We start from the raw sequence: 22,589 nt of genomic DNA, 5'->3' as shown, positions 1-22,589 counted from the left end.
CGCTTGTGTGCAATTCCTTGACTGTTTCTGAGTGTATGTGTGCTGCCTGAGCTGTCAGCTGGAGGTTCGGTACTGCATCTGCTTTAAACTTTTGCTTTGTTTTGCTGCTTCAAAGCGATTCAAATCAATTTCGTTCTAACTCAACGTCTTAAGCCAAACGTGAACCGGCAATAGTTCCAAGAATAGACTCACAAATCTACACGCATCTTCGGATCATGTGATGGTAGAGTTAATGCGGCTTTGCGTGCGAGAGTGTCCTCTTGCTCAATTAGCGAAAAATTTGTCGCGTTTGTTTTATCAATCCACTGGCGGCCTCTAATTATCGTGTCGTTAGAACGTCGCCTCGACAACAAACGCAAAAGTCGACGGGTCGTGCCAGCAACACACGCAAACTGACACAATTACCGTCTTCTTTCGCCTGGTGTGCACCGAAACAATGTGAATTCCTCGAAATTTAATGTTGGGAAAAGTTTGCGGAAGACATTGAGCGTCACCCACAAGTCTGCGAAGAGATTATGACGGGCTTCATAGAAAGTCCAGCCCACAGCGTACAGAGTTGTCGACGTCGTCGTCGTCGTCTGAAGTGGGCTCTAATCTGACGAACAAAGGGGAAATGATCTTCTCCAGTATTGTCTCAATTTTATATCTAAGCTCTTAACAGAGTGAAAGTGCTTGAAGCAGTAGAAAGGTATTCCTGCCCGAAAAAGTGATTTTCATAACGAAGTAGTTTGAACACTTGCGGAATATCAGTCGGAAATGGTCGTGGAAGTCCAAAAAATGCACGCAGTCCATGAAATTGGAGTCGAACCAGGGAATAAGATTTGTTTTGACAACGACAACAGGTGCACCACCTGTACCTTCGAATCGGTCAATTTTCACATTTACCTGGCGGTTGAGGCGGCCATGGAATTAGATGGAAGGGGTTCTCAAACAGTGTTTCGAAAAATATTCAGGATAAAATGCAGAAGTTGCGAAGAACAGATTAACAGGTTACGCTTTCAAACTGACAATTTTTTTTAAATTAATCAAAATTTATTTCACTCTGGGAACCTCTGACTTCCCACTTGCTCCGCTTACAAAGCAGCAGTCCACCTTTCAACTCCACCACAACGTCACACAGGTGAAATGGAGCGGCGGTTGCAACTCTATATGGTGAAGCGAGGGCTCCCTCTCTACACGAAACCGTTCCGCTTCCCTTCCGTTCTTTTTGCGGTTCCCGGAGTGGAGTGCAGTCAGTTCTGCAAGGTCGTATGGAACCTTTCCCCCCATCAACGTTGGACGGTCTGCGAGGTACTCAGTCAACCGGAAATTGAAGGGCGGTGCCCTTCATCAAACTGGGATTGAATTTGCTTACGATGAAATCCGGGGGCATTATTCATGATGGGATAATTAATTTGGTTACATTTGCCGAGTTGGGACGGCACACGTGACATTACCTGTAATTGATTGCGTTACGTGTGGCATATCGCATTACTTAAGGCGAAGTTGTTGTTGATCCTTTGTTATGGTATTACCAGCAGACATGCGCGCCACTAAAAGATAACACCTCCCAAAACTAGGACACCTTAATAGCTCGAAAGATCAACATGACTTCCGTCCATATCCATTAAAGCGCAGTTTCGTTGCGGTCATTCCGTCGGCGGGGGTCCGGATTACCGGCGGACTCATAAGCTCTGACGTAAAGCTGTTACGAACAATTTTATTAGCCAGCCCTCCTAACAACCTTCTCTCTACACGACCCGCTGCCGTTGGCCAGTGATTTCCGTTATGAACGTGGTGCTTTTTTGCCTCATGAAGCAGCAACAACGCCGACGACCATCAGGGGACGAACGATGAAAGTACAGAGTGTCATTAGGGCAACCGTCAGACGTGAAGGTACACGAATTGTACTACACCAGGGAGACATGGAGAATGGGTCTCGTAAAAATAGCTCACAACAACAACAGCAGCAGAGTGCACTTGCCCATTCCAGGGTACCCCGACGACACGTGTGGGGGATCAATATTTCCTTGGAAGACAGCGAAACAAGAAGTATTCCTCAGGGATCCCGCATCCCTGATAAGATTAGCAAACATTATCATCGTTGCCACCATCCCCCTCTGTAAAAACAGCGCGAAATTCATCAATATTCAACCCCTCGTTGGGTCGCATTCTCCGTCGTCAAATGCATTAGCGTAATTTAAAATTCCATTTTACGCGAAACTCGCCCCCTTTTTAACGCCCACCCACTATGGCTGATTTAGCAGCAGCAGCAGTAGCAGGGAGGAAAGGTTACTACGGACTACGGTCTTTTGTGTAGTGTACAGAGTGGCGTATTACAGAGTGTCAATTCTCAACGTTCGTTCAGAAAGGGTTGAGGGAGGATTGACAATGTCGCGAGGTAGTCACAAGGATAGATATAAATTAGAGTGGTCCAAACTGGCTCAACTTTTCATCCAAAATCTAGGGGGTATACAGAGTCAAATATCTTATTTTTTGCGACAATTTAAATGCCTTACCTTCAGTCCAGACTATCGATAAGGAAAATCAAGAAAAATCGTTTTGAAAATCAAATTTCAATCAAAATTCAAAATTTGGATAGAGAAGATTTTATAAAACAAAAAACTCGTATTAAGTCCAGATGATCAATTTTTCTAAGAATTTGTATTTTCATTATTTTTTTTAATTGGCAGACATTTTGTTTTCTCTTTAACCAAAAAAGCCATTTTGCATCATTAGTTCGAGACCATACAAATGATCTGTATGTTGTTTTGGAAGCTGCCCATGCAAAATGCAATAAAAATGTTAAAAAATCGGTAGCTTGGAAAAGATTTTTCTGATCGTTTTTTAGCTTCGGCAAAACTGTTGTTATTTATGCTATGAGAATAATTCAAGTGAAAAAAAAAAATGTATATTTCAATTGGATGTAAGGGCTTACAGATATTTAATTACATTGCTTATAACTGAAAATAGAATAAATTTTTTAGTGTGGTAGAAACCAGGATAGTAAATTTGATTACGTAAATATAAAAACGACATAAATCAAAAAGCTGTCAAGGGCAAACTTATGGGAAATTGGACGAGCTTTCCGGTAAAAATATTTACGAGACTGAAAACCCAAGTCTGTCATATAGAAATTGCCAAAAAACCACCAAAACACCCGTTTTTCAACATTTTCATTTTTAAAACCGCTGTATCTTCTCAAGGATTGGACATAGGACAATGGTCAATATGGAGACTTTTATGTAAAATTGTCTGGAGAATTGATTCCCACTACCGGTTTTCAAAAATTTTGACGTTTAGACCACTTTTCAAAAAAATAGTTTTAGTAAATGATTTTTGTATTTTTAGGAGAGACATACCATCCTGCATTTTTCGTAAGTCTTTTGGTTATATTTTAGGCTATTTCCTCAAAAATTTTAAACGAAAAAAAATCGTGACATCACCTTCAAATTTAACTTTTAAACTTAAAAATTGAAAAATGACATAAAAGTGGCGTGTATTTTTGTTTCAGTGTATTTTTATCAGAAAGCGGCTTCGAGATACAGTTATTTTTAAATTACAAAATACAAAAATATTTAAATACCTTACGCCCTTCTCAAATGTTATTTTCGAGTACTATTGGCTCCATTTATAGGCCTAGGATAACATGTCTACAAAGTTTCATTGAAATCGGAGAGGGTCGGGTACAATAGTACCAGCAAAATTCCTGATTTGAGCTGGAATTGCTCTATACAAAAACATGTTTATTTTTTACATGAAAACTTAAATAACGGAAAATAATCATTTTCGAATGTTTTTAAATATTAAAAATGCCAAAATTGAACAAAACTCAAGATGAAATAAAACCTAATTTTTTTCTTAATTTAATTTTCAGATTCAAAATTGAATGCAAAACCAATAAGAACTTTGTTTTCATATTGTACCTTTGGATTTAAAATGAACCACAATTTTCAATTTGGATTCAAATTGAAAAAGTTTTTCATTTTTTATATGACATGAAAACTACAAAAAAAATATATTTATTTTTTTTAACTGTCTATAAAAAATGAAACAAAAACAAATAAAATGATAACAGCCAAATTTGTTTTATTAAGTTTAGAATTTCATGTTTTCTATAAAACATGTTTTACAAATTATCTTTAAGTCATTTGGGGAATAGCAGGACTGCAGTCTGAATAAGTACAGGAGATTTTAAAGCAATAAATTTAGAAATCGGTATACTAATTGTTTTGTTCTGTTACTGTTTTAACCAAAATCAACAGAAAAAATAAATAAATAAAAACCTTTGGCCTAAACAGCTGCCTTATTGCGTTACTTTTGTCCTGATTTGTTCCAGATGCTAGTGTTTGATGAAAAACAAATAAATATGATATTTTTTTTAAGTTTAAAATCATAAATTTACGTAAAAATAACACTAAGTCTTTTTAAAAATAAATAAAATTAAATAGTAAATATTTTAAGCGCTAGGCATTTTTCAGATCTGTAAACTAAAATTGTAACAACAAACTCATAAGCCGAATTGATGCTGAATTATGCCAAATACAAATTTTAATGCTTTAAAATTTTTATTAATTACTAAGAATTTAAATGTTCATCGATTTTCGCAACCAAATCTGAATTTCCAGACCAAAATTTGTTTTTTTATTTGGGAAATATTTTTGATAAAAATCCCGGGAATTCTCACCATGGACTTAGAAGTGTAACAAAGTGATTGTTTATATAAAAATTAAAGCTTATGAACAAGCTGGACAAACTCTGAAATTATTTGTTGCCAATATATTAGAATGTTTACTATACACAGAAAAAAAAATCATGGTAATATTACATCTGGGAAGGGGTACATCTTTTATGTCAGAAAAAAGGTGTAATTTTACCTCTGGAAATGTGTAATTTCACCACTTTTCTGGTGTAATGTAACTTTTTCAGTCTAAATTGAGGTAAAATTACATCATAAAAGAGCTTCCAAATTTACATTATTTTTTTTCTGTGTAAACCTATAATATTTTTTTACATTAAACTCGAAAGTCAAGCAAATTTTCAGTTTTTTTTTGATTGATAGGTGTTTTATTTATTTAAATCTGATAAATTTGAAAAAATATCTGCATTTTTGTTAAGGCTGGTACAAATGTTTTTAAAAGTTTTTGTCACCCCCCCCCCTTCGAAATTGGCCCGAAAAATTAGGGGGCAAAAAAAATATTTTTACAATAAACTTCAAAATTTCAATGAAAATTCAAGGGCAACTAGCTGAAATCAAATTAAAATACATTCTCCTGCGTTTAAAATCATTTTTAGCATGTTTGGGTTTATTAAAAAATCTTAAGATTTTTTGAAAATTTTCGATGCAAAATCTTTTTTTTCGATACAATTTTTGTTTTTGTCAGATCTTAGATTTTTTGAAAACTAATGATTGCAAAACAACTGAACTAGTGTAAAATGCATTTTAAAACACTTTTTTCATTTAAATGTGAAGATTATGGCTTGTTATTTAAATTTTTATATTTTTTTATTTTTTTACCCCCCCCCCCCCCTTGACCAGGGCCGAGGGACAAAAACTTTTTTTAAATATTTGCATCGGCCTAAGGATTTCAATAAATATTAATTTATACAAATTGAAAAATTTTCATAGCTATTTGATTTGGTACCCCAACGGAATCCGGAATATTTCCGATAAAATTGACTATACTAGCGTGTGAGTATTAAATTAATAACTTTAAGTTGATCATCAGTGAGATTACTTTTAATATTTCACTTAAATAAAATCATATAAATGTTTGTTGAACTAAGTTAATAAACTTTTAAACAAATTTGGGGATAAGTAAAATTAAAACTTCCAAATTAGTCAAAAAATTCCTTATAAATACAAAAAACAATTTTTGCTGCCGCCAAAACACATTTTGTATCAATAATTCAGAATTTTCCACACTCCCCCTTTACTGAGAAATTTGCTATGAATATTTTTATAAATCTGGTTTTTTTCCTAATCCTATTTCTATAACATTTAAAACTTGTAACATAGAAACTAATTGTAACTGTTCATACACAGAAAAAAAATGATGGTAATATTCATCAGGAAATGGTGACAGATTTGGTGGCAAAATAAATGATAAATTTTACCTTAGAAAATGATGAATTTTCATCAGCTTTTGATGAATATTCATCAGGTTCACATTTTAACACATTTTTTATGTAATATTACACAAATAAAGAGGTAATATTCAACCTACCAAATTTTCAACATTCTAAAATTCAACTTTTTTTCTGTGTAGTGTCTAATTGTCCTAAGAATCCGATAATTCAGTCCGTTTTTCAAAGCTTTAGAATAATCTTATTTATCAATATTTCCTAATTATACCAGGTTTACTAACTATCAAAACAATTCAAAATCCAATTAATTCAAATTTTCAACTAAATTTTGGTCACTGAAGTTACCTGATATTATTCCAGCTTAGAGTACATTGATACAAGCCATCGTTTTTGATCATAAACCTCGTAGTTGCATCAGAATAACAAATCTGCAGTGTATTTTTCAGTTCTTTTGTCTTAAATGCAATAATACGAAATGGTCCGTTTGTATAAGTACTGTGGTCAAAAAAAGATATTACATTTGTTGAACTTATGACATCATATCATACTATGCTGATGTCCCATAATCTTTGTTTACACCACCATTCGGAACTCGTGTAAACGATACATTCCACGAGGCTTATCGCATGACCATTTCTCGGATGTTTGCACAACAGTGTTAAATATACAAAACAAACAGAACGGTGTCAACTACGAGAAGCAATACTCATAAAAAACAGCACAATTTTGGCTTACTTCTTGCAACCACAAAAATAAAAATTATTTAAGCTTAAAAAACCACCCAACATCCCTCAAATAAGCAGTGTCGCCATTTCTTGTCTCATTCCGCAAATCCTCCGAAATCCGGCAAGAGTGTCCCCTACCTCCAACTCCCTCCCTCTTCTTGTGCTCTCATTTTCCCCGCCAGCCAGAAGCCGGCCACCAGAAATCGATATTTTCTTCCTGATGCCGGGGGGACTCGCCGTCTGTCAGTGTTCGCCGGAGTAGTGTGTGTTTGCGTTCTGGAGAAAAAGAAAAACTCACCGGCACATGGCTTATCCTTCTTATCCAAACCTGCTAAGCACATTAGTATTGAGGACACACAAGCTTGTAGTCAGCCCGACGACGACGACGGGACGGGATGATTTGGGTGGGGCAGCAACTCACCACCCGGGTGTCATCGCAGGAGTCGTTTTCCTCTCGATAGGTGGTCCGGGGGAATTCCCCTAGAGAGGGTGAGTACGAGGGTTGGAAAAACTTTTCACGGTGTGAGTGTATCCTGAAGGGTTCTGTTCTAGGTTCTGGCGGGGAGGACTGGACTGAAGTTTGGCATAGAAGGGAACGCCGTGGATAATTGTCTTTACTCTGGAGTACAATGACGGTCACAGCCGGCATATTCGCGATTCCGGTAATACGAGGGTTCTCAGAACTGGATAATTGGCTTAACAATACGAACAGTCGGTTCCAAATCGATAGAAACAATGTAGACTTATGTAAAATAGTTTTTATTTATCTTCAACCAAGTGACTCAGTTTTTCAGAGGAATCTCGAAAAATCCTCAGAAAACTAACTCAAGCATCGCCAGCGTTCGCCAAAAGGAAGTGACTAAGATCAGGGCCGTTGGCCTCCGGCTCACTCTTCCAGCGAAACGACCATCGCATGGACTGGACGGACTCCACACACAGATGTTGGAAAGCCATCATCACTCGAACGCAGCACTTATGCTGTACCCAGTGCAGTAACGAGTCTCAAACCACCAGCCTCACCCCTCATATATGGTCCTTCCGACTTTCTCGAGCTATTATGCAACCTGCACTAGACTCTTTCACTCTCGAGTGCGTTCCACCCAAATGGGCGATACTTTCCAAAGAGTTGTAGAGTTCAACCGGAGACACTCGAGATCGACCTGCTTGGAATTCCTCGCTGTAATCACCGACGTCGTGACACTTTCCACTCTTGAAGATTTTTCATCTGGTTTTCATTGATGAAAGGAAGGAGAGAGAAAAAGCGATGTAACCTGGTTCAGCTACCGCAAATCGACAAACCGTTCACGGTCAACTGCCCATTCGATGGGCACCTGTCTTCGGTTCCGTTGCCAATTTCCACTAGATTTTCCCCCCTTTGCGATTGGCTGGCTGAATGTTGAATGGGGTTTTTTGCGGCTTGCTGACCCATTTCATTACGGACTATGACTTAACACATTCCCTGGCTACCGAGCTGCACTTTTTATTTCTATAGCCGTTCTGGCAAAAAAGTACCTTAACAGTGATCATCATCGCAGCCACGCCCGGTAAAATGTGGGTATAGATTTGCGAAATTGTGCAAAAACTATTCCTTTGCTGAAGAAGGTATGTTTTCCGGATCTCCGGATTGTGCCAATCTGTGAGTTTAGTTTAGTTAAGTTTAACGGTGAGGAAAGTTGAATGAAAAACTAAACTTTATTTTGAAACATTGAAAGATTCACGCTGTGCATGAGCAGATCATCAGGCGTTGCACCAATAATTGCGTTCTGTCGAACTAATTTGTGCTTCCTTGCCTCTCTCTTAACTTCAGACACTTAGCTAACCCTTAGCGCTTGCACTAACCTTCCCTAACCAAGTTAATTAAAATAACAAATATCTCAATCGAAACCAGTCTGCATTGGAAATTCAACGCCAATAAAACATTTATTAGCTCAGCTCAAAAACTCAATTGCGTTTATCGGTCACACTGCAATGTGGTATCTATCGATTGCACCTCATGGTTAAAGTGGCCTGGCCTATATATCGGCCAGACGAACTGCTGCAGTGTGGCATCCATCAGGCGATGGCAGTCGAAGCCGCCACCAAATCCAATCAAATGTGTTTAATCGATTGATTTGTTTTGGTTGCGTGCGTTTCTTGCGGTGGGTATCTGTTTCAGATAGCACTGGGTGGGTGGAATGTGCAAATGTGGCTGGTCTTCAAGTATAACATCACTTGAAAAATTAACTTTTTAATTGAACCATCTAGACCCACCTTCACGCATATGTATCGACTTAAAATCAAATTCTGAGCAAATATTTGTGAGAATGTTGGATGGGTAATGTTCCTATTTTAAATAATATTATTGCTGTGGATTAAGTAATGTTTTAAATATGAAAGAAAGCATAAAACGAGTTCCTGTCTAAGCGACGTGGCCTTTACATTCGAAATTTTCAACCTCCAAGTACAGAAAAGAAAATTTCAGAATAAGTTTGCAGAGGTCTTTTGTTTGTTTTTTAACAAAAAAATTTCAAAATATTAAAAATACAAAAAAAAAATCTTCAGCTGAGGCACACTACTTAACATTTTTTTTTAAACATGCAATGTTTTCAAGTTCTATTTATTTCCGAAGGCCTTGGCAAAATTTCACTTCGGATAATCGAATCACGATTATTTTTTCGATGTCTTATGACTGTCGAAAGTAAGCTTAACTACATAAAGCTTAAGACCTATAATCTACTCTCAAATGATGTAGAATTTTCAAATCCAAGATGGCGGCAAAACGGGCGGCGATGAAACATTGAAAAAATGCTTTCTGTAATATTATAGGCGATTTTTTCGATTTTTTATAAATAACTATATAAATTTGACTGAAATTGGGTCACAGAACTCGATTTTATTGTTAAGAGTAAAAAAAATTAAATACAAAAAAAAAAATATCTCAATGGTCAAAAACTCAAGTTTTTTTTGTTTATGATTCGTAGGTTTTTATGGGACTGATAATCGAAACTTCGGATAATCGGGTCTGGACTGTACAATAATTTTATTATTAAAGACTAAAAATCATTAATGCTTTTACCATTTAAGTTGAGAAAAATGCTATTAAACAACCGGTAAAATTAAATTTTCTCAACTTCACCCGAATAATGTCAAACATTTCTTTTAATAATCGCATGATTGTGAACTCTTGAATAGCATGGTTAAATTCAACATTTCAAATAATTTCCACATTTGTCTTCACATGATTGTGAACTCTTGAATAGCATGGTTAAATTCAACATTTCAAAGAATTTTCACATTTGTCTTTCTCACAAAAGATTGGTATGAAATTTGCTCCTAAAAATGGTTTTCGTAAAATTTTTCAGAGATTCCATTCTTGAACTACATAAAACTTGGGAAAAAATCCAAATTTAAATTTTGCTGAGTTCTATCCATTTGCTGAAGAACTTATGGTCAAAAAACACATCCCCAAGGCTTCAAAAACGCATTGTACTTACGTTATTGAATCATAGATTGATAGTGAAGACGCGACACTCTTTTTTACTCACTGAAAATATTTTATTTATATTGACTATCAAGCTTTTGTTGTTTTTTTTTTTAACTATATTTATTTGAAGTTTGAAGTGTTTTTTGCATGATATTAACAACGTAAAATTACATTTTGGGTTGTCAGAAAATATCCTTTTAATGTCCACTAGCAGGTGGACTCTAAGTTTAGTTCTGGAGTTTTTTTTTGAAATGGTCCAATAAACCAAATTTTCAGTTTTTGCTTTTTGGATGTTTTTGAAACCGTCTTGAGTCAGGGGTATTCAAGAAAATGAACTTTTGAAAAACAGCTCGTAGACCTATATTCATGTATACCTATCGACTCAGAATCGAAAACTGAACAAATGTCTGTGTGTGTGTGTGTATGTGTGTGCGTATTCCCCTTGGTGCTCAAAATTCTTGCCAAGTTTTCTCGGCACTGGCTGATCCGATTTGAGTGAGTTTACTGGCACCGATAATGTGGAACGCAGTCGTAGCAAGGAGGTTCAGTTGCCGCAGCGACAGAAGCTTGGAAAAATCCTACAAAAGAAGGACGACGGAGCGGATAACGAGTGGAGCGGTGACAAGCGGAAGCAGCTCAAGCGGGAACCGGCCTTTTTGAGCGGGTACCAGCCCCCGTTTGACGGAGACGATTGAAGATAAGCTGGTTTTGAAGAATTTGTTGACTGGTGAGCTCGTTCTTTTTATAAGACCACAATTCTTTCATTTATTCTGACATACATACACATCATTCAAGACAAAACCGGTAAGGTGTTTACAAGGAGCAGCCGTGGCTGACTGGTTACGGTGTTCGCTTTGCGAATGATCCTGGGTTCGATGCCCATCTGCTCCCAACGAGAAAGTTCAAGACTTAGAAATACTTGAAATTCTTTAATATGAACGAAAAAAATCAAAGTCGCTCGGGTGGGGTTCGATCCCCCGTCCTTTGTATTGGTAAGCAAAACTGCTAACCACTACGCCATCACGGCTGCTTGGTGAGCTATGACTGGAATAAGGAATACTGTTACTACCACCTATATACGCGCTGGGCCTTTGTCCACTTGGCAAGGGTTCGGAAGTTCTAAATAACGTTTGAATCCGATTGATGCAAACGTTCTTCAGGGCGGGGCTTGTCGATTCAAGCTGAGGTACCTCGCGCACGGCTAGCCTGCGTAGAAATGGGTCACCGAAGCTCGGCAGAGCTAACACCATCCAAATGCCTATGCGAGTTATTTGCAAGTGTAGAATGTAAAAATTCTAAAATACATGGAAACAACTCAATTTGTAAGAAGCGACCGCGTGGTTCCGTTTGATTGGTTGCACACACACACACACACGTCTTGAGTCAGGGGTATTCAAAAATACCCAAACAGCAAAAACTGAAAATTTGGTTTATTGAACCATTTCAAAAAAAAAAACTCCAGAACTAAACTTAGAGTCCACCTGCTAGTGGACATTAAAAGGATATTTTCTGACAACCCAAAATGTAATTTTACGTTGTTAATATCATGCAAAAAACACCAGAGTTGTTTCTATTCATTGAATATCCCCTAAAAGCAATTGTTTAAAAATAGAAAAACCCTAATTTCTCCAGACCATTCATTTTTTCCAAAATCAATAAAACTTGTTTTTTTTAAAGAGAACTATTTAATTAAGTTATTCCAAGTATAAATCAGGAAATGGCTATAAGGAAGAAAGGTTTGAAAATATTTTTTATTTGAAATAATTCCAAATTTAAAGTTTTGAGAGAAGATTAAAAAAACCAACATAGTTTTCAGCATTTACGCAAAAACTCTTGAATGTTAATGTAACTTAAAAAAAAATCTCATATAAATTCAATAAGATTAGAGCGATTCTAAAAATTCTTAGATTTTTGTAAATCTGTAGTTTTCATTTGACTAAGAGATTTGAGAGGGGAAGCATGCACTTTGGATCTCTCAGAAACAGGCGCAGTTAGAAATTTTCAAAAAAAATAGATAGAGCCGAATGAATTTTGTCCAAAATTTATAAGTGTAGGATGAAAACGATTTTTTCTAATTGATTTTGTAATTTAGGAAAAAAAATTCATTTATATTACTGTCTGAAAAAAATACGCTTTTTAATGTTTTACATGAACATAATGTTAAATTCAATGTTGCATCTTCTATCATATAATTTTGAAATTAAATTGCCGCGATATTTTTAAATCAAATAGTTTTTTATTTGTCTAAAATATAGTAAATTTTAATTAAATTTATTCAGATGAAGAATCTAATTGAAACCAACAAAACCCCTATTTTTATGTTCAGTTTGTATTCACTTAAAGGTAATAGCAAGCTTGACCAAAAATAAAAATTAAATGGAAATTTAAAAGAAATCCAATAAAAAATATAACAATATTAACTGTAAAGGAAAGAATTAAAATTTTATTATGTTTTTTTTACTTTGAAATTTAAATGCTCAATAGAATAAAAAAAAGTATAAGATTATCGATCTCATGTTGGAGTACATAATAAGAAAGAATTCGTTAAGTTGTTTATTGATTTTATTATAAGCCCGTTGCAAATATTTGGCAAAACTTTAGTTTATTGACAAACCCATTTTTATTTTATAATGCATATCCAAGGAGAGAAAAATATTTATATATTTTGTATTAAATTATTTCGAAGTTTTTGTTTCTCACTCCTCATTTTTTTTTAAATGTCAAATCATAAATATACTGACAAAGAGGCATTGGATACAAAAAACATCTAACAGCATTTACACACAAAAAATATTTCCGAATGTTACATCATTTATGATCTAACACTTTTGCACGTCATTAAACATTTAAATTTAAATGCAATTTGATGTAAATTTGCAACAAAGTATACGTAAAAACATGATTTTACGTGTGATTCAACCGTTTACATCGAATCTCAAGTTCACATCAACTGAGTTTACATGTGATTCATCTTTTCCGTGTCGAGTAAATTCACACTTTGTTTCGGTGTATTTTATTCAAGCTGAATCAGTAGAGCAGCAGAATACTGGTAGATTTTTTTACATGGTGATAATATGTTAATTGCAGGGAAATACGTCCAAACAGCGGATTTTATCAAAAATATCGAGTAAGATTAAAACAAATTCGGGTACGGTAATGTACTGCTATTAATAAAGAAAATATGGCTTAACATTTAAGTAAGAATTTAAAAAGTTGATACAAACATAAATCAATTTTAGAATCATCCTTAAAGATACACTCCCCGCAGGCCAATTGTCACCTTCAACTAACCCCGTGATTATGCCTCGACACTAGCGCGTTGTTATTACTCACTTGAATGTCAATCCTCAGTTGTTGTTGATGAAGACGATGATGACGAGACAGCGGCACGATGTTCGGCTTCTGGACAATCGACACAAAACCTCGTCCTCCTTGAAGAGTCTTTGATATCACTCGACCCCCACTCCCTCACTTCTCTTGCGGTTCCTTCCTTTCAGCACACTTTACTTCTTCTTCTTCGTGTTTATTACTATGCTGCACACGTCGTCTTCGCTGATTTGCTTCACTTCTAGGGTTCGATTCTCGTTGAAAACCCTCTTCCTCTTGATTGCAAATATCACTTTTATTGCGAGGTTTGTGGCCCCCTTTTCCCTCTCGCCCAAAACTCCGCAATAAAATGCTATAAAAACACACAATTTATTTTGATTATTGAACCCACTGGAACCTTCTTTCCCCTGGCACACACATCCGCGCACTCACAAACACACACGCGCGAGGAACGAATTCTTCCTGATCCCCGGACACCGCGGTCTACCGCTCGGCCGTTCCGCGGGCAGATTGTCCGGCAGAATCGAGACTCCAAAATCTTTAAAGGCGCAGATTTTCACGCAAACCGAAACTTTCTTCTTGTTGCCTGCGTTTTTTTTTTGCACAATAATCTCCAGCCCCCTCTCTGTTTTACTCCCGTCTATTGCTCTCTGTCTTGCTTGCCACTCTATGTTGATGTACGAGCTGTCACACACGCGATGTCTGACTGCGGAGCTCGGTGCTCTCCTGGAGCGGGCTCACAACTTCGAAAAAACGCGAGCTGTCACTTTTGCTTCGCCGTCGTCGTCATCTTTTTCTTCACGTTCACACTCAAAGAGGAGGAAAACATACTCGCGCGTAACATAAACGTGTGTTGCTTCTGGCTTATCTCTGTATGCGTATCTCATTCAGGTTGGAAATCATTGCACCAATATTAGCGCGCACCAAAATGATGACAAATCAACACCCAGTGAGCGCACGGTGGGTTTTGTGCGGTTAGATAACACGATTTTTTAATTAAAAAAAATAACAATTACGACTTTGGTTGGTTGCTTTTGGACGGACGGCAGGGGAGAAAGGCCCGCTTACATAGGACCGTAATTGCAAGATTTGTATTAGGCGATAACGTTTTGGCCTGCGTGGTTTATGTCATCGTCGCGGACAATGTTAACGGTACGATTGTCTCGTTGACAGTAACCGGACAGTGAGCTAATTTATCGGACGGGAATCAGTGAAAGTAATTGCTACTGGAAACCCGCCGATTTTGGTTCGTTTTGTCAAAATTCCGCAATTCAATTTAGAGCACATTTGTTTGGATATGGCACATTGAGGTTGAGGATAAATTACAATCAACTCAAAGAAGTTGAAATATCTGTGTGTTTAATTGATGACAAAAATTGATAGCATCCATTACTTGCCAATCAAAATAACTTCCGTTTTTGTGTAAGCTATGCTTTCAAAATCAACTGACAACTAACTGGGTTTAGCTGCAGATAAATGCGAATCATACAGGTGTAAAAATGTTTCTCGAAAACTATGTAAAAAGTATTCATCTCTTGTCAGTTAATATTGTTCATCTGTAATGTTGACTCGAAAAAAAAGCAGGCATAATTTAAAATATAAAAATATGGAAGTTGGGAACTTTTATAAATGATGTGTAGGTTTATTTAACCTTGGTTATGTCGTTTTTTGGGTGATATACTTAATATGGTAAAAAAGTGATGTTCAGGATGACAATGTATGACAAAATTGATAGCCAAATTTAGTTAAAAAACAATCTGCAGTCTCATTTAAATTAAAGAGCAATTCTCTACCAAAACCGGAATTGGATTTTATTTGTATTTTTTGATTTGGCTCAAACTTTGTGGGGGCCTTCCCTATGACCAAAGAAGTCATTTTGCATCATTAGTTTGTCCATATAAATTTCCATACAAATTTGGCAGCTGTTCATACAAAAATGGTACGTATATATTCGAAAATCTGTAACTTTTGAAGGAATTTTTTGATCAATTTGGTGTCTTCGGCAAAGTTGTAGGTATTGTTAAGGACTATTTAGAAAAAAATAGATACACGGAAAAAAAATTTCCTGATTTTTTATTAACTTTTTTTTCACAAAAACTCAAATTCCCAAAATACGTATTTTTTGATTTTCGAGATTTTTTGATATGTTTTAGGGGACAAAAATCCGCAACTTTTGAGCTATAGAGAAACATGGTCAAAAAATCTGCCGCCGAGTTATGATTTTTTGAAAAACTGGTGATTTTTGGCTACTAGCATTTTTAATGGGCATAATATTCAAAGTTTGGCCCTTTTAAAATGTTAGTCTTGATTTAATTTTTTTCAAAATATTTTTTTTGAAAAGATCGGAAAATTTCACGAATGTTTCATGTATTAACATTGAAAATCGGACCATTAATTGCGGAGATATCGTCATTAGAAAATGGTGGGCTGTTTGGGTGAGACTTAGAAAACTTCAATTTTCGTGTTTCTTTTTCTTTAAGCCGCTGTATCTCAGCAACCCGATGTCCAATCTTCAATGTCTCTTAGACAATTTAATAGCAAATTTTCTGAACTTTTCAAAAAAAATATTTTTAGAAATGGTCACTCATGGTCACTATTTTTAAAAATTGAAAAACTGCAAATATTTCGCTAAAATCAAACTTTCGGTGGCTATATCTTGAAAACGGAGCCCTTTATCAAAAAATCTGTAAAGTACTTTTCGATTGCAAATTCAATTTTGCATTAAAAAATGTAATCAAAAAAATTTTATGTATGAAATTTCGATTTTTTCCAAAAATCACCAGTTTTTCAAAAAATCATAACTCGGCGGCAGATTTATTGACCATGTTTCTCTATAGCTCATAAGTTGCGGATTTTTGTCCCCTAAAATATATCAAAAAATCTCGAAAATCAAAAAATACGTATTTTGGGAATTTAAGTTTTTGTAAAAAAAAAGTTAATAAAAAAATTGGGAAATTTTTTTTTCCGTGTACCTATTTTTTTCTAAATAGTCCTTAACAATACCTACAACTTTGCCGAAGACACCAAATTGATCAAAAAATTCCTTCAAAAGTTACAGATTTTCGAATGTTTACGTACCATTTTTGTATGAACAGCTGCCAAATTTGTATGGAAATTTATATGGACAAACTAATGATGCAAAATGGCTTCTTTGGTCGTAGGGAAGGCCCCCACAAAGTTTGAGCCAAATCAAAAAATACAAAAAATAAAAATGGTCGAAATCGGCCGGTTTTGTAGAGAATTGCTCAAAAATAAGCTCACCTTCAATCTCATTACAAACTTTTCTCAAATATATCAGCATGTTAGAGAAGAAAATTTATTATTTATTTTTAATTATTATTAAGTCATCAATGTTTTAAATTTTGAAACAACTATAGAGAAATTTGACCGAGCCACGTAGCCCAGTAGTAACGCTTCCACCTCGTAAGTGGTAAATCGGGGTTCAAATCCCGGCTCGGACCAACACAACTGGTGATCTTTTCCCTTCTGGAATCGATTGCTTAGTAAAGGGAAGGTAGTGTATCGTCACAAACTGGACCTTATCACGACACCTTAGGGAGGCGACCTATGGAATGAACAGTCTATATTAACATTAACCTTAACATGTTAACATTAAGTTGAGAATGAAACTGCCACTGATTCCGCTTTGTAAATGCCGGCCCCAATACTCTTCAAGGGTGTTCCCCTCAGGAAAGCTTTACTTTAACTATAGGGAAATTTGATTACTGGTTGCAAAAACAATCAAATATAATTTGTATTTGATAAAATAAAAAATGATTGCATTAAAAAATTAAAAAAGAGAATAAAAAAAGTTTCAATAAATAATAATTATTACTGGGTTCAATCGTAGTCTCTCAAAAAATTACATAACCTGGCATTGACACATGGTGTGAATTTCAGTTTAAAATAATGTCTGGTCCTAAATTTTTTGTACATAGCGGCATTTCAGAATGTGCCGTAGACTTAATTGCCAACGGGTTTCAGAACTTTAAGTACAATAAAAAATTAAACTGTCATACTTTGGCCACACCTGCTTTAAATCAAACTTGCAATTCCCTATATTTTTGCACGTCATTAACCATTTAAATTTAAATGTGATTTGATGTAAATTTGAATAAATCAAACGTAAAACATGATTTTACGAGGTTTACATCAACCGAGTTTACATGTGATTCATATTTTCCGTGTCGAGTAATTTCACATTTTTTCTGTGTATGTTTGAAAATAATTTTATTGGATTCCTGGGAAATTTCATATATTATATAAAAAAAATGTGAAACTGCATTAAAAGGAATCCAAAATAGGATTTTTTTTATTTAAAAACTGGGTTCATCGATGTGCCGTGCCCAAAAACGAGAAAACAACGAAAACTGGAAAAATCTACTCGTTTCACAAAAACCGCAATAATTTTAAAAAATGAGCGATGACTTATATTTTTTTGAGTACTAAAACTGCGAGACGAAATTGTGAGCATTTTACAATTATCATATCCAGACTTTTTTTAAAAGGACCAATACACATATGAAAAACAATAGCTCATAGGACCTTTAAAACAAATCTATTTTTCTTCTTCTTAACCTGGTGTACTTTGTGCACCTTTTGTAGGATTGTTATTTGTTGTTTTATTGGTTACGGTAGCCTGTTAATATAGACTGTTCATCACGTCAAGGATTGTAACATATCGATTAATTACTGTAGGATGTTTGTAAGGGAGGCCGAAAATGCGAATTCCGAAAGGAGAATTACCATCATATCTGGAGCAATACGAAAAAAGGACGGATAAGCATTTTGACAGTTTGAACAGTTTTGCTAATTATCAGCATAATTTTAACTTTTTCATAAAGCTAAAAGTGTTAAACAATAGCTGTCCTCTTCAGCAACTATTCAATGCTGCGGGTTTTGTTGTATCGGAATTTTCAAAATAATTCTTTGTTGCTCCAGAATATGAAGAAACAGCGTAAAAAACATACACACAAATTTCTCATTACTGAATTCAGTTAAATTTACTGAAATCTGCACTACTGAATTTTCGGTAAATGAAAAATTGCTGAAATTTCAGCAAACTTTGACAGCTCCATACAAATTTTAACTGATGTTCAGCGAAAAACTAACTGAAAATTTCAGTAGTGCAGTTTTCAGTAAATATTAACTGAAAACGAACTTCAGAGTTTGCTGTGTACAACCTATTAAATGTTTGCCTCAGTTGCCTTGCCACAAATCATTATCGTAATCCTTAACAAACCCACCGTGGCTCGATCAACTCGTATCCTTCTTCGCTGCACTGCTCCGTTCAATAAAACGTTCCGTACGTATGTGAGTGTGCGTGTGTGTGTGTGTGAGGGTGCGGTATTCACGAACCTTTTTTTTCTTTTGCTGAATTAGCACTCCTCCCTTGCTGACTGTGCTGTTGGTGACTTTTCACCTTGCGTGTTTGTTCGCCACAAACGGCCCAAAGAAATCCCGATTAAAAAGAGCACTCACAATTTCACCGCTTATTTTACGGATTGTCCACCCGGCCCGATTGGGTCCACAAACTAAAGTGGCCACTCGGGGGACCGGATTATCCGCGAAAGAGACCTCCACTCGAAGAAAAACGACGAAACGCGAAGCTCGGCGACGGCGATTTTCTTCTTCGTTCCAACTCTGACTGATGACTGAACAGAACCCGACGAAAGCAGACTTTTCGCTCCCTCTGAGCTAATCGAAGCAATTGCACTCACACAAAGGCAGCTGCCGAAAGTGATCACAAACACTATCAAAGAGCACCAACAAAAACAACGGCACCGTGTGTAGCAGTAGCAAGGAGCGCGCAACGGTTGTAGTGGTGTTTGTTTTGACTGCGTGGAGTGTACTCACCGCTCACACACATGCAAGCGTTTTGTTGAATGAAACATAAGCATATTTTTGAATCGGCGAATTGGTGTGCGGTGTGTGCGAGAGAGTGAGATGGGAGATTGTTTCGAACATTGAATGGGCAGGGTGGATTGTTTTATGTTGCAGCATAAAACGGGAGCGCGGTATGTTGTATGCAAGATTCACGGTAGATTTATGCTGCAAGGGTTTAGGGGAAACAGAACCGAATGTAGCAGCCTTTGAATGGAGCACTTCCATTCGAGCAGTTTTGGTATGTGCTACAATGTATTTTTTATGGAGCGAACTGTCAAAAACTGCTCGACTGCGAAAGCAATATCAAGCAAAACAATGTAAAAGGGCCGAAGCCGAAGTGTAAACAAAGAGTCTATCCTGCTCACGTCAGTTGATGTTTACATTCGAAACGAGCAGGACAGACTCTTTGTTTACACTTCGGCTTCGGTCCCTTTACAATGTTTTGCTTGATATTACTGTATCTATAGGGTGACGAGCGGGAATGGAGCACTTCCATTCGAGCAGTTTTAGCTTTTTTCTACAATGTATTTCTTATGGAGCGAACTGTCAAAAACTGCTCGACTGCGGGTGCTCCATTCCCGGGAAATCGACCATTTTTGGACCTCTCAATTCCCGGGAAATTTGGTCGAGACTCCCGGGAAATTTTAATTTCATAAATATCGAAGCAAAGTTATATAAACTAATTGTTTAGAACATTCGACGTTCAATATTAGATGATATAGCTCAAATTAACCAATGCTTCTCTAATTTTCTTATTCAGAGAGTGTAAAAATTCCAATAACTATAATTGAGCGAACCCAAAATAATGAAGCATAACTTAGCAGTTAGACCCCAGAAAGGAAATGTAATGTTTTTTAAATATCTTTGTTATTTATTATTTTAAATAGGAAAAAGCTTTTTCATGATAAGTATAATTTCCATATCCTCTCCAAGCATAGCAATCCTTATAGTCAAATTTTTCTTAGATCTCAATAGGTTAATTTCGTTGTATCAAGGTTATTTCCTCTTTTGATGTCAATAAGTCATTTTGTGTTTCGCTTCAATCTCCATATTAAATTAGATTTTGGAAGAAAAAAAAAACTCTGACAATCTTTGTAAAGTTAAAGTCCGCCAAATGTGAACATTCGGGTTTTCTTGATTACTAATTCTTCAATGAATATTTACAGTTGACTTTTGAAAAGGACAAAAACAACTTTAAATCGTTGTTTTGAATAAATCACATTGCAGAAATCCCGTTACTGGGAATAATTGAGATTCATAAATATTTTAAGCTACAATTTTGAATCCCAAAAAGCTCAGATGCAGATCGCAGATTGAGAAAAAAATTAATTGTGGATCATAGATTGCAAAAATAACGAGGCTACTAATTAACGTTTCATTGCATAAGTATGAATAAATTGTAACTGAATTCATTGAAAAGAAACACATTTATAACTTTTCTTTATACATTATTGAAACTATTTTCATAGCTAAAAAAATTCCGGGTCCCGGGAATTCCCGGGAAATTGCCAAATTCAACTCTCGATTCCCGGGAAATTGAAAATCTCGAGAATCGTCACCCTCTATCTGTATCCGATACAAATTTACATATTTTGATGAGTAATGTGAGTAATTTTATTGAATTTTTATGTGTGTTAGTGGATTAAAAAGGCATCTTTTGCGCTAAAGTGCGATTTTGTGCAATAACGAAAAAAGGGGTTAAATACATTTTGTTGTTCCGTAGATGTTGTTCGAGACTTTTGGTGAACTTTATTCGCTTTCAGAAGATTCGGGTTGGTTGTGTATCCCTTAAATAGACTTGTTCAACATTTCTTTATCCTCTGCCACACAGTAAAAAATAATGTAAATTTGGAAGCTGTAATTTTGGAAGGTTGAATATTACTTCTTTTATCATGTAATTTTACCTCAATTTAGACTGAAAAAGTGACATTACACCAGAATAGTGGTAAAATTACACATTTTCAGAGGTGAAATTAGAATTTTTTTTCTTACATAAATGATGTACCCCTTCCCAGATGTGATATTACCATGATTTTTTTTCTGTGCAGCTCATACCATTCGTCTATGGATGAGTCTTCCAATCTTCACATGCTTTCCGCAATAGAGTTATCTACGTGCGCATGTATTGCGTGTTTGTACACGAAGGGTTTTTAGGTTAAAATTTGTACCCGCCAGCAAAAACAAATGGTAAGGTAGTGTGCGTGAGATTGGGCATAGATAGCTCTATGGACTTTTACCACGTCGACGTCGTCGTGCTATCTTGTCGCACCCGCCATTTTGACGTTCCGAGAAAAACGCGTTTTAATGTTTGACCTTGAATATTCAAAAACGAGAGCACGCAATGTAAGCAATAACAATCACGTTTTGTTTGGCTCACCATTCTGTGCATTGTCCCAAAGTTTGGTTGAAGTTGGTTGCTGGAGTCCCGAGTTATAATTACAAATGTTTACGGTAGTCTAGCTTGTACGTGCGACAAACGCATCCTGACTTTCCTGGCCTGAAATCCCTTTGGCCTTATGTCGCACTTACATCAATTTTCATGGAGTGACAAGATAACACGACAAGATTGCAACTACTTTCATATGTAAAGTGACAAAAATGCACGAATTTTGGGGATCTGTGAAGGTCAAAAGGTGAGGCATTGTGAGCTGCACAAAATCGCGTTCTTAACTCAATTTGGCCCAAAATGCACGTACGACAAGTTAGCACGATGGCGACGACGTGAAAGAAGCTCTTCCTATCTGTTTGTGCGTTAGTCTGTACTCTGCACAGGGTTGCCAGGTTGCCAGATAAATCTGGGAATGCCAGATTTTTCAACTGTCAGCCAGAATAAAGATTCATCCTTCTCAGTGCCAGATTTTGACAGATTTTTCCAGATTTTTCACTTTATTTCAATGTTGAACAACTTTTTGATTCAAATTAACAAATTTAATAAAAAATAAAAAAATTAATAGAATTAGTTTTTCTTAGATGGAATGTTAATAAATCATTTTTGAGGTTATAAAATCAATTAAATCGTCTGAATTCTATTTTTTTTTTTATTAATTCATATCCTTCCTCCCCTTCACCATTAAGAACGGTTAGATTTTCGTTTGCCAGATTTTTCCAGCTTTTTTATCGAT

General features: G+C 35.9%; 1 protein-coding gene across 4 annotated transcripts in view; it reads right to left on the bottom strand.

The window, feature by feature from the left end:
• Positions 1-19,250, bottom strand: part of LOC6031191 (wiskott-Aldrich syndrome protein family member 3) — a 53,637-nt gene extending 34,387 nt beyond the window's left edge. The window contains exons 1-2 of one of the 4 annotated variants that reach the window (XM_038253444.1): positions 18,940-19,250; positions 13,588-13,933 (exon numbers count right to left, since the gene is read on the bottom strand). The gene's annotated coding sequence lies outside the window, so the exon portion shown is untranslated. Of the gene's footprint in view, positions 1-13,587; positions 14,371-18,939 lie in introns of those variants that run through there. The other 3 variants (XM_038253446.1, XM_038253445.1, XM_001841980.2) reach the window with 3 other exon arrangements.
• Between the last annotated feature and the right edge of the window lie 3,339 nt (positions 19,251-22,589).

The sequence above is a fragment of the Culex quinquefasciatus genome, chromosome 2 (genome assembly GCF_015732765.1).
Source record: "Culex quinquefasciatus strain JHB chromosome 2, VPISU_Cqui_1.0_pri_paternal, whole genome shotgun sequence".
Taxonomy (NCBI): domain Eukaryota; kingdom Metazoa; phylum Arthropoda; class Insecta; order Diptera; family Culicidae; genus Culex; species Culex quinquefasciatus.
The sequence above is the reverse complement of the archived record's forward strand: the minus strand, read 5'-3'. Positions and strand labels throughout refer to the sequence as shown.